The sequence below is a fragment of the Schistocerca americana genome, chromosome 3, assembly GCF_021461395.2.
Source record: "Schistocerca americana isolate TAMUIC-IGC-003095 chromosome 3, iqSchAmer2.1, whole genome shotgun sequence".
Lineage (NCBI taxonomy): Eukaryota > Metazoa > Arthropoda > Insecta > Orthoptera > Acrididae > Schistocerca > Schistocerca americana.
Window position 1 is genome coordinate 514,998,837 of NC_060121.1, and position 13,726 is coordinate 515,012,562.

The window sequence follows — 13,726 nt, forward strand, 5'->3', positions numbered from 1 at the left end:
TTCTAGCAATTTGAAGAACAATCACACAATAGTCAAGCATCTTAGAGGCACACATCTATCATCATTTTAAACCCCGTACTTTGTATATTAGGAAATGTGCTTGCTTATATACACTCCTCCCGCACAGGTCGTGAAGGCCCAAAGGTACCGACCGGCCGCCGTGTCATCCTCAGCCCACAGGCGTCACTGGATGCGAATATGGAGGGGCATGTGGTCAGCCCACCTCTCTCCCGGCCGTATGTCAGATTCCGAGACCGGAGCCGCTACTTCTCAATCAAGTAGCTCCTCAGTTTGCTTCACAAGGGTTGAGTGGACCCCGCCTGCCAACAGCTCTCGGCAGACCGGATGGTCAGCCATCTAATTGCTAGCCCAACCCGACAGCGCTTAACTTCGGTGATCTGACGGGAACCGGTGTTACCACTGCGGAAAAACCGTAGGCTACTGGTGTACTAGCGTTTGCAAAAATGAGAAAGAACTACCTCCCCCTCCCCCCCCTCCCACCCCCCCCCCCCCCCCGGAAAAATGTTTTAAATTTGCCCAAAAATATTTCAAGTAGAAACTAAAAAAATATCACAAGTGTATATTTATTTCATATTTTATGGCAAAACAGGATAACACGCAATTTATACACATTTTTCTTGCAAAGGTAGTCTTGAAAACATTGCAGTGCGAAAAGTCCATCACTGCAGTCTTCATACCACCATCTGCTTTCTTTCCTTATTCGCTTTCCAGTCTACCTCTTTCGTTTGTCGGAGTATGCTCGTGGCGTTTACTTTGTTGGCAGTGGGTGGACCTTTTCCGGAAAATGGCGACCAAAATTTCTGTCTAGGCTGGTAGTTGGTGTTGGTTCCAATGATATAAGTGTCCTACTGCATCTACCAAGTCCGTGCTGTCATTTTTCTATTGTTATAGGATACCGTGAAACAAACTTTTTTTCCACGACTTCGTTGTTTTGCTTGCAAATGATAAGTAGCCGTAAAGATGATCGACGTGGTCCACTTCGGTCTTGTTCTTTCTACAACTACAGTTGGCTTTATTGTTCTGGTAAAACCTCCTTTAGAACGTACAGAAACCTCTTGGTGGTTACCCGATGTTTTGTGGAGACACAATATACATTACGTTTATTTTTCATTTGAGTGCTATAGTACGACCCTACCTAAAAAAATGCCATTTTGCCTCAGCTTCATTATTTTGAAATTTGTTGATAGGCCCTTCCTGTTCTTTATGACAGTTCCTCCCGCTAGTGTCTCATGTACCTACAAAATGTTAAGTAAAGGCACACTTGTAAATAGACTCCTGCTGCGTTTTCTGGACAAAATATGAACTACTACGGCTATCCTACAGCCGGCAGTCCTGTAGCGTGCTGGAAAACGCATTTCAGCGAATGGAAAAGTTGACACCATCCACACGGCCGATGAATGCGTGCCCATATGTTGTACGGACATAGTGCTGAATGTGTTAAAATATGCTGTTGTTAATGTTTTGCTCTTTAGTTTAATGCAGAGCTCCTCGCTACACTAATATTTTCAAACCTTTGCGTAATTACTACAAGCGACATCTTTTTGCACCTTCTTGCTGTACTCAACCCTTGGTCTCCTTGTATAAGTTTTACCCTCAAGCTTCCTCCCATTACCAAATCGACTATTCCTTGACGCCTCGGGATATGTCGCAGCAACCATCCCATCTTTTATTCAAGTTGTGCCATAAATTTGTTTTTTCCGAGATTCGATTGAGTACATCGAACGTCTTCAGTATTTGTTATATGTACCGGGTGGTTATACTCAAAGTGCAGGTACACACAGAGGTCTAGTGTGGGCTGCAATTATCTTACTACAGCGAATCTCTGTAGAGATATTAATGCGTTAACGCGGAAGCGATTTACGCTGGAAAAATTAGTTCTAATTTTGGCCACCAGGTGCAAATCTGGCGCTGTGCGACTCGTCGGCGTCCCCAGTGCTCATACTGAACAAATTGTGTAAGCATCGGTTAATAATGAAATCACTATTAAGCCTTTCTCACTTGTTTGAGCTTTTCTACCCACGTCCCATCCCTAATCCATTACATACGGGACATTTCTCAACGTCTTTCTTGCATCCACAGCGCCCGATTTGTAACTAGTGGTCAACACAGTAACTATTTTTTTTTTCAGCGTTAATCGGTTCTGCATTAACACATTAGAATATCTGCTAAGTTTCGCTGCCATACGATACACTGGACCTCTGTGAGTATCTGTGCTTTAATTATAACCACAGTAACTGCAATACTAGATTGTCTCCAGATGAGCACTTCAACCAACTGATGCCGGAAGAATAAACTGTCCGCGCTGATTTTTGTGACTGGTTTTTTGCGCACGGTGTTAATCTGCAGCCTTATTATTTATTGCCTAGTAATCTGGGCTATTCAATCTTTTCTACGTGTCGCCCATTTTTGTAACTCCTTTAGCAGCCAAATTTTCTAACTGCCCACCGGTTCCACTGTAATGGGGATTTATACAAAAAATTAACGAAAACCTAATGCAACTGTTTTCAAAACTACTGTCGTCAACCGCCCACTGTGAAAGTTGCAACGCCCTCTAGTGGCCAGTAGGGATCCAAGTGGAACTGTTCTCTGAAAAATCATAAATCATAACAATTGTAAAAAAATCACTAAAATAGACAGCAGATGCACTAGAAAATTTTGCAACAGACTTAAGAGTTAATGAAATGAAAAAAGCATATTGGCTTGACAAAAAGTCCACAACACGAAATGAATATCTAGAAATACAAAACTAAAACACTATACAACAATAGTAAGACCAAAATGTTTATAAGCGGGGGATTATTAGAAAAATAATAGCTGCAATACAAAACCAAGGTGTTTGTATAATGAGACGTAATGAAGAGATCTATTAAAATATCAGAAGAAAAGGTACAGCTGAGTTTAATCTTCTTTGGACATCTATTCCTATTGACTGACGCATTTTCGGTTATTTCCGCCGTCGCTCGGCTCGCCTCGTGTTTGCAGCTCATGACATAACATGCGAAACTCGAGCTTACACCGTGCATGCGCAAGACAGCTATTGTAAAACGTAAGCAAAGAAACAGTGTTCAACACGTAAGTAACAGTAAACGTCTGAAGATGCCGTGAACATAAACGAATTTCTTGGCTTGGTGTGTGGGTAAAGGAATGCTATTCATGTCGGTGCATTACCTCATAGACGTTAACGTCACGGGTGCTGTAGTTTTGGCTTTATGCTCTCTAGGAGAACTGTTGTCGCGCCACTTGACAACGCAGTCCTCGAGCGTATGAAAGTGTGTGAATGAAGCCTGCGGATCATCAAAGGTTGCCCATGTCTGACGGAACAAATTTTCTTTTATTTCTAGAAAAAGAAATCAATAATAGCTAGGATTAAAGAAATAAGAAAAGAACTAGGAAGAAAGAACACCACAAATTTGAAATACCTGAAAGAAACCTTTTTAAAAATAAATTACAAAATTTAGAAGGCTTTTCACAACGGAAGAAATAAGAAACAGGGCACAGCATAGGCAAAAGAAAAGAAACAATATTATGAAAAGGAAAGTTGCTACTCACCTTAGAGCGGAGATACTGAATCGCAGATAGACACAACAAAAAGTGTGTCACAAATCAAGCTTTCGGCAAGTAAGGCCTTAGTCAGAAATAGAAACACACAAACACACACGCGCGCAACTCTCACACACATGACTGCAGTCACAGTCAACTGAAGCCACTGTGGCTGTATGGTAAGTAGCAACTTTCCTTTTCGTAATATTGTTACGTTCCATCCTGGATTTCCCATTGTTCAAAAGAAAAGAATAATGAACTTGGAGAGATGACGGACTACTGGAAAAGTAGAAACAACAAAGAAATAAGTTGTAAAGAAATAAGTTGTATGGGTGGATAATATATAACTAAAAAAGAGCCAAACGTATCGGAATTTCGATGTAATCATAACAAATGACTGCGTAATTTTTAAAACTGGCTTTGGTCCCGCGCTGGCTGACAAGAGCAGGATTGGGCATAGGCCGATATTACACTATCAAATTTCTGTGTCAAAGATTCAATCAAAGATGTGATCAAATATTCCGTCAAATATATTTGACAAAGATCTTTGACGTATCGCTAGAAGGGGCATTACACTGTCATCATATTTTTCGCCAGAGTTCAAGATGGCTGACAACAACAATTTGTTATTAACCGCAGCAGTTGCATGTACCACAATTGCACTGTGTGCACGTGCGGAAGAGAAGCGGCGGGGGGGGGGGGGGGGGGGAGGAAACATACCTGGGTGAAGCCGTGGGTTTCACGACGACACGATAAAACCATTCAACAAAACTTGTTACGTGAGCTTATAGTGAAGGACGTCAAGTCGTACATCAATTACTTAAGAATGGATGAGCATACATTTCTGTATGTGCTCAGTGAAGTGTATTCTCATTTCAAGAACTGGTATATCTGCAGAAGACAGGCTCACTTTAACACTCCGATTCCTTGCTACAGGAGAGGGTTAGGTTAGGTCAGGTCAGGTCTCCAATCTTCTTAGTCTATTTTTGTATTCGGCGTGCCTCACATTGTAAAGCGCCTCATCAGCTTCATACATCTCCATTAATTTTGTAGTTGTCGGCACACACCAATCGTATTTACCGGCAATGTTTATAAAAACACTACAGACGACAGAATGTTGTAGTGATGCTACGCTCCATGTGGTAACATGTCACATTGCAGTGAACAGAAGACAAGCGACTTCTTTGATCAAATCTACAGCGAGGCCCTAGATTTGATCAAATAATGGACGACATTTAACAAAGTTCCCTATTACAGCATCAAATATCTTTGACAAAGATATTGGACAAAGATATTTGACAAAGAAATTTGATAGTGTAATACCGGCCATAAGGATGCATAAGGAGTTGCTATTGATGGGAAAGGCAATGCCACGTGCTTAGCTGCCCGCCTCCCCTACGCTGGCGAGTTTCCTTAGCAGGTGGCAGCTGGCAGGCAGACCGCACGCGAGCTGAACTGTGCTGAGGGCACACCTGCCCCTGAGCACCACCTGCCGCTCTGCCTGTGACGTAAACACTGGGTGCAACGCGCCTCACTTGTTTGACTCACCAAGCGGCTACCATCTCAAGAGAACATCTTCAAGATGGCTGCATACGCGTGTAATACTTTCGCGTCGTGCTACACTTCGAGATGTTCATAGTTGCAAACTATTCATTCGCCGGTATGTGACATTCCTTAACGAGATAAAGGGCAAAAATTCTCGGCGCGACAGTGAATCAATTATAGTTTTAGGTAAAAATGTAAATGAACTATAGTTATGTACGTTTCTGAAGTTAATTTGTTCGGCTGGCAACTATTCTCATTCTGGTCTCGAGTGCTTACGTCACAGCCCAATACGCAGTGAAGAATGAGAGTTTTTCTACACCTACATCTATGCTTTACAACACACCTTACTGTGTCTACGACTTGCCTCGTGTGGGCTGGCAGGTGACTCCTCGATTTCGCTAGCGTCCACCCGCTACACAAAGCTCTTTTAATACCCCCGCCTTTCAGCGAAGTATTCTGAGGAGCAGAACGCAGCCATTTTAGTTGGTAATTTCCTGCTCCCTGGAAGAGCACAGTGTCTTTGACACTTTTACTGTTAAGCATGCCAAAGCTGGTGAGTTTTACCGTCTTGTATTTTTTTATCGTTTTGCTTCTTTTCTGGCGGCTGGGGCGTGGTCGTGTCGCGTTGACAACACTTGCAATACAGAGTCAGCAGCGGTTTTGGTGTTCGAAACGGAAATGTGCAGAGTTAACGTCTAGGATAGGGTCGCGGGGAAACGTATACGTGAAAATTGAAGTGGGAAGTGTTTCAAGGAGTTACATTGAGTGATGTGTTGTTTTGATATACGAAGATTAATTAGAAGATGCGAACTGGAGAGTATTCACGCTGCGAAGAAGTGAATTTACTGGAACAGATGTCCAGCGATTCGTGCCAGTAATCATTGTTAATGTGGAATCCAACACGCAGAGTAATTCAACACGCGGAATAATTTATTCTGAACTTAACGTATTACCAGATTCGTACTGAACCAACTTGAACAAATTGTGACTTTCCAGAAATAAACAGACGTTGACTTGTGAACTATCAGTGTAAATGAGCACATAGTCAGGCTTGTTCCGTTATTTCGATATTAATAAACAAAGTTAGTCGACATCGTCTTTTACTGCTGAGGATGTTTGTCGTCACTGATTGTTAATGGTATGTGGCAGTTAATTACAGACACACGGTTTCATCCTTTGCCGGGAGTGATATATTTTGTAAGTTGTCTCGCTCCAGAAGATCCAATTGCCTCCGAATCAAATGAACTGTAGTATTTGGAGCTTACATCCCTTTAACAGAAACCCTCAGGAAGGTTCTACGTCTTTCCCAGTGGTTCCCAATCTTCTTGCGATCATTACTTCTGAGTGCAATCAGATAGTAGCTGGTAATCCCGTCCCACTTACCACCGTCGCCTCCTCCCCTTAGCATGAAAATTAGCGTTCAACTAATCTATAGAATGAAAAAGATTTTCTTAGCAGACTTTTCTTTTTAAATTGACGAAACATAAATGACATTGTTTTTGTACGTGTTTCATTAAACCATGAACTAATCAGTCAATCAGACAGTTGATGACACTTATTTCTGACAACATTTCTTTGTTATAGAATGACGGAGCAATTCTCAGTGCATCGTGTGTGCCACCTACACACAACTTCTTCTCACAAAAGAAAGCTGACTATCCACATTTAGGTAGACACTTGTTACAAAACATGCATCGTCAGCACCGCTCCTCTACCTAGTGACACATGCTTCACTCACACCCTGCACCCTGCTCCCCCCTACCCCCCATCCGTCCCATTTAAAATCAACCTATATAAAATGTGTGCGCTATACTTATTGTTTGTAAATCAGTCGATTGCTGAACTCCTTACTTCTCAGCTGACAGAAAAACTGGAAGACGTCAGTCTGCTATCGCTTTGCGCCTGACCACTGCCACTAATAATAATAACGGCAATACTGTGTAATCACTTCAGTAGTCACAGCATAGTTAGTGTTGCGTTGTGGTGCCAGTTAGTTCGTTTATTTCTTGCGAAGTGAATAATGAAGCAATTTCTGGTTCCTTTTGGGAAGTACCTACAACTCGGAGAAAATATTTTCTTCTGAGTTTTAAGCGAATGTGACGTACATGTTTCAATTTTACTGCCAGAAATGCATGGTACAAAATACGAAGCAAGTGTGTTTTGAGCGGAACATGAGTGGAAGTGGTGTTCATACTTTACGCTTCACAAGCTGTAACCTCCACCGCACTATGTCGCACATCAATGCTACTGTTTTCAAACAAATGTAATTATTTGTAATTTACGTAACAGAACTACGGTATTATGAAGTAATGGTAAGGTAACAATCTTTTAAAAATAAATTTAGTTTCGTGATTGGAACATAATCAATCAGTTTGTTTTTTACCTCTCAGAAACTTTAGTTTTACCTCTCGGGAGGTATTACCCGCATGTGGGAACCACTATTCTATCCAGTAGTTTGTTTCCGACAGCTGCTGGCAAGTATCTGCTGCACCGAGAAAGTCACTTGCCCTTAATCCGGGCCGGCCGGAGTGACCGAGCGGTTCTAGGCGCTACAATCTGGAACCGCGCGAACGCTACGGTCACAGGTTCGAATCCTGCCTCGGGAATGGATGTGTGTGATGTCCTTAGGTTAGTTAGGTGTAAGTATTTCTAAGTTCTAAGAGACTGATGACCTTAGAAGTTAAGTCCCATAGTGCTCAGAGCCATTTGAACCTTAATCCGGCCATAGTAGGCACCAACCACAATCCACTCGGAATGATTACATTAGACGGACCGAGACATCATCTGTAGACCGGACAAAGCTTGCTCTCCCAGACGCCGGAAACCGGCTCTGGCGTCCATAGTAGCCAAGATGACATTCACAGTAGCCAAGAGGACGTCTAAGAACGCATTACCCATCTCGATTACATCACTATGACCGTGTGATCGCAAAGCTGACAGGTCGGAAGTAAAGGCAATGTGTTCTGAAGTACAACCGAAACGACAAGGGTAAATGTGCACTGCTCTGACAAACTTAAACACCGGCTAAAGAAACTAATATATTAACTATTTGGTGGAAATGATTCAAAGTGTGGGAGCTTGTTGCCAGAGGTCTCCCAATCGTGCACAGAAAGCTGGACAACACAAGGCACGAGGACAGTTTGACTGTACCACCAAATGGCAATACGAGGCAGTTGAAGAAGTGGGAAAAGACAATGTGTGTTCTTCATTACAGTTCGGCCGGGAGACAACATCTGCATGAGTCCACACGGGGAACAGTCAGTGGGAAACTGGAAGAGGGGTAAGTGTGGTGAATGGAGCCCACAACTAAAGTATTCTTCACGGCATTGTTTCGCGTATATGGGGAGCGTTCTGAACCACAGGCACTGCTGTCGGAAGGAGAGGAGGCGGTTGGCATGGTCAGCTACTGCAGCAAACGACCGCAACATTCTGCAACAGGCAAGAAAAGACCCACGTCAGACAGCGGGTGCAATTGCAAACACTATTAACACGGCTGCAAGGCACGCAGTCTCACATTCCACAGTGGCACGGCGACAGCGACTGCATGGGTGTAGTCTCTCTGCCCATTGACGGGTTCGTTAGGCCACTATTACACTGTCAAATTTCTTTGTCCACTATCTTTGTCAAAGAAATTTGATGGTGTAATAGGGAACTTTGTCAAATGTCGTCAAATATTTGATCAAATCTAGGGCCTCGCTGTAGATTTGATCAAAGAACTCGCTTGTCTTCTGTTCACTGCAATGTGACATGTTACCACGTGGAGCGCTGGCATCGCTGCAGCGTTCTGTCATCTATAGTGTTTTTATAAACATTTCCGGCAAATACAATTGGTGTGTACCGACAAGTACAAAATTAATATAGAGATGTATAAAGCTGACGAGGCGCTTTACAACGTGAGGCACCCTGAATACAAAAATAGATTAAGAAGATTGGATACCTAACCTAATCTAACCTAACTCTCTCCTGTAGCAAGGAATCGGACTGTTACAGTGAGCCTGTCTTCTGCAGATGTAGCAGTTCTTAAGTGAATATTGTGCTTTGTGATATGAGGATACACTTCACAGAGCACATACAAAAATGTATGCTCATCCATTCTTAAGTAATTGATGTACGACTTGACGTCCTCCACTATAAGCTCACAAGTTTTGTTGAGTGCTTTTATCTTGTCGTCCTAAAACCCACGACTTCACCCAGGTACGTTTCCTTTTTTTCCCCCGCTTCTCTTCCGCATGTGCACACAGTGCAATTGTGGTACATGCAACTGCTGCGGTTAATAGCAAGTAGTTGTTGTCAGCCATCTTGAACTTTGACGAAAAATATGATGACAGTGTAATACCCTTTCTAGCGCTACATCAAAGATCTTTGTCAAATGTATTTGACGGAATATTTGATCACCTCTTTGATCAAATCTTTGACAAAGAAATTTGATAGTGTAATACCGGCCTTATGTTCCGTTGACAGCGTGCGGCGGGGAGGGTTAAAGTCGCGTTGCGTTGCGTAATTGTTTGTTCACTGACTCTCGTAGTACTGTGCACTACTAAAGTTCCACCTACGTCAGTACGGCGTCTGATCACCAGCCCGTTTCTCTGCATACGTAGATACTGTCCAGACGATGTTAAAAGCAGCGTTGAGGAAAAACACCGTCAATACCTATGTTAGCACAGTCCGCGTAAACTCTGGTAGCAAGCTAACTTGTGATATAACAAATTTCGGGTACAGGGCGATTGCTTCAGCTCTTTAGAAAAATGGCAAAATTCTGCGACGAGTTCTTTTATTTCTTTAGGTTCAAAAATAAACACTTGCCATCAGCCTGAATTGACTTAACTAACAAGATCACTGTTTCCAGTTCACACTCATGCCATACGTTTCACACGCAAAGCAGCCAGCACATAAGTCCGACCCGACTGAATACGCGATTTCACAGTCAATACCTTGCTACTTTATATGAGTTTCACATTCGCTCCTTTCAGAGGATTTCTTTAACAGAAAGTGCTCGCCAAATATTCCATAAACGAATATGAAGCATGCCACGCGGAATTTTTACTAAGGCCCAAAGTTCACACGCTGTTCTTCTTCCAACAAGACAATCGAAAAACTTCCAAACTTCACGAAACTGTCCGTAAATGCAACTGCTACTCCGGCCACACAATCAGGATGCGAGAAGCCAGTAATTTTTTCATTTTATACATAATGAAGACGGTAGCGTTCAACATGACCCGTATGTCCGACAGCTGACTAGCGACTGCCATCACTGTCGTTCCTTCCAGAGCCTATAACTACTTGCAGTGCCCAGGAAATGCTTAACTCTGGTTGTTCAGAATGACCAGCCAATCAAAACAATCCTTCGAGTTCTTTTTCGCGCTAAAACTGTCTTACTCCATTCAACATCTGCAGATGCATTTACGTCACTTTATCATGCAAATATTAATAAAATGTTTAACAAAACCAAACTAAAAGAAAACTAATCTTGAAATAACTTTAGGAAACTATTACTCTGCAAATGGCTATTCTGGCTGCCTTCTTACAAAAGCAAGTACCCTTGGACATACGTCATCAGCACGGTGGGGAAATTACATTTTTCATTGCAACTTGCTTGCTTGACACTTCCGCACCACATAATTACGTAATGTTTAACATGAAATAATTTTGAATTTTTTCGTATGTCCCACGTACACACTCTCACTCATTCTCATTTACTCACACAAAAACACATTAAATAATTACTGATCTTTTCTGTATTTTATATTACGAAAATGAAAAATAACGTTTTTAATTATGAAAATTCAAACAAATTGACCTAACATTTTGTGAACTGCAGTAATGATTCCAAACAATACTGAAAGACAAACTGTTATGAATCCTAACAGACTTTAATCTTACAAGTGTCGGTCCGGGGTGTTTTAGGTGATTTTCTCTAACTCTAAAAGTATGCCCGCTAGAAAGATGAGATTTTTACACAATCTTCCTTTTAATAACGAAGGGCATTATATTGAGTTTTAACTACATTGAATAATATTTATTATAGTTTATTTAGATTCGTAGGGACTTGAATATTCAGTCGCACCAAGTGACACATATACCGCTTCCCATGGCTAGGCTAGCGACAGGTGCGACTGAGTCACGCTAAGACACAACCGGCTGTTTCTGTCACCGCCAACGGCTCCAAAGCTACGATCCGTACTGCAAAGTAGCGTACTGCAATAAAATGCTATAGCGTTTTGACTCGCGATGTTACAATCGTTTGTGATGTTGCCAAGAGCGTAGGGACTGAACCACCGAGGTCGTGTGCCCTTCTCGGACGAGAGCAGATTCAGTCTGAGTAGTAATTCTGGACGCACTCCCATATGGCGAACGTCTGGAATATGTAATGCACACAGAAACATTGTGGAACATCATCGTTTTGGTGGTCCAGATATTATGGTGTTGGGAGGCATAGAGTTGCATGGGCGCACTGACCTCGAAATCTTAGAACTCGCTACATTTGCGGCTCAACATTATTTTGACACACTATTGCTTCCTCATGTGCGTCATTTCAGGGGTGCGTTAGTCCCTTACTTCAATTTTTTTGGCTGACAGCGCGACTGCATCGAACGGCGCGGTTGAGGAGTTCTTGGAACGAGGGGATATTCAGCGGATGGAGTGGTCTGCCCGTTCCCCCAGCTTAAATGCCATAGCGCACGTGTGGGATGCGTTGGAGAGACTATTGCAGCACGCCCACGTGCACCAATAACCGTCCAGCAGTTGTCACCTGCGCTAGTGGAAGACTCGAACGCCCAACCACAAGAACTCCTTACCAACTTTGTAAACAGCGAGGGAGTACTTTGCAGAGCACGCGCTTCCGTCAGTGGAAACCAGATGCCCCATTACGAAACATATCCCGGCTTTGTAATGTGCAAGGAATCATCATAAATTGCGGTGACTTCAGTATAATTATTGTATTTCAATAAAAGTGTCATTTCTGTCCGCCTCATTGTGTATTTCTTTCAGTTACCTTCTGTACTGTACTGTTGCAGTTCTTTCCATGTGTGGTCCAGATTTCATCGAGCTATATTACTTGGCAGTGACACTTGTTATGAAACTTATTTCGTTCATACGTTCTGCACACCGGTGCACATCTACCGCCGCAATTTATCAGGGTCCTCTATTGCTCAGATTCAAGTAAAAATACGTGGTAATTTTGATAAATGTAGTTCGTATCACTATGGAGGTGAACCTTTGGAAGTGCTCACTAATCGCCAGAATGAAAAAAAAAACAAAATAATTATCACGAAACTCTACAGTCGCCACTCCACTGTGAATAATTGCACTGCGTCGCTTATTAGTTATCGCAGCACTAACACGAAGCGAAAATCTCCACATTTGATTCACAATTAAATTACTGCAGTTTAAAGAGACAATACCCCTACCAAACTTTGACGATAGCATTAAATTTCTGCTATAATTGCTGCTACTCAAATAACACGTATGTGACAATCCGTATTGCGTGGCGACCCATTAACGGTTACTACACAGTTTTTCACTGTTTGATAACATCTTAAATATTAAAATGGCTGTTCTGTATAGCGCATCAAACAATACTGCAATCACAATGGTAAATAAACTCTCAAATTCTTCAGGCAAAGCCACAACAAAGTCAATTCAGTAAAAACACACATTCAATAAATAAGTTAAAAATATAAAAAATTGTTAGAATAATTGCTAGAAAACTAATTAATGATAGTTTTTTTAATGCAAGTAATTCCCCGAATTTAAGACTGATGGTATTTACCAAAATAATTCTTAGTCTGTTCAATCAGCAAGATAGTTACTTTTTTAATTACAGCTGCAAACAAATTTAGTGGCTTGTGTATATTTCCTGACAAAAACAGGGAAGCACGCAGAAATAGAACAGGAAACGAAACTTCACAGTTTGAGAGGGTACGTGACGTTATTCCAGTGATTACAAAATGGAGTGAAGCTTGTATAGAACTTGACCCACTTATCATTATGACATTGCATCACTTGTGGCCCCTGGATGCATGCGCTGGTTCGGTTGTGAAGGGTGGCGTAGAGCCGTTGTACCCTCGCCTGCCCAAATATTGTTTGTTGTAACTGAATATCCTGATTACTGGCACTGCGACGGAGTTGATATGCGAGCTGGTCCCCCATATGTTGTATCAGGGACAGACTTGTTTCTTTTGAATAAAATAGTTTTGGGTTTTAGGCCATGTCTTTAAAATACACTAAAGCAACTAAACAGCCGACGTTTCGACCAACTTGCTGCGGTTCTCTTCAGGGCGGCTAACTGCTGGGTACTGGTGAATGCGTTCCCTTGTGTATTGTCTGTTTCGGTTATCCGGTGGCTACCGATCTCACGTACGTAAGATTTCGCTGATAATGGTTCTCCTGTCAGCTTTCTGTGGGTTCCCGGACATGTAGGAGTGCCTGGGAATGAGACTGCGGATGCTGCAGCCAAGGCTGTAGTACTCCTGCCTCGGCCAGCCTCCCATTGTGTCCCGTCATCTGACGTTCGTGGGGATGTTTGTAAGAGGCTTGTGTCGTTGTGGTGGGATGCTTGGTCATCCCTCCAAGGAAACAAGCTCCGGGCAGTACAACCGCTCCCAACTGCTTGGACAACCTC

The 13,726-nt window shown here is 42.4% G+C and overlaps 1 protein-coding gene and 1 pseudogene across 1 annotated transcript in view; one reads left to right on the top strand and one right to left on the bottom strand.

Moving 5' to 3' along the window:
* LOC124606173 (tRNA dimethylallyltransferase-like) overlaps window positions 1-13,726 on the top strand; it is a 903,559-nt gene that overhangs the window by 836,223 nt on the left and 53,610 nt on the right. The window lies entirely within an intron of this gene.
* Window positions 322-439, bottom strand: LOC124607598 (annotated as a pseudogene).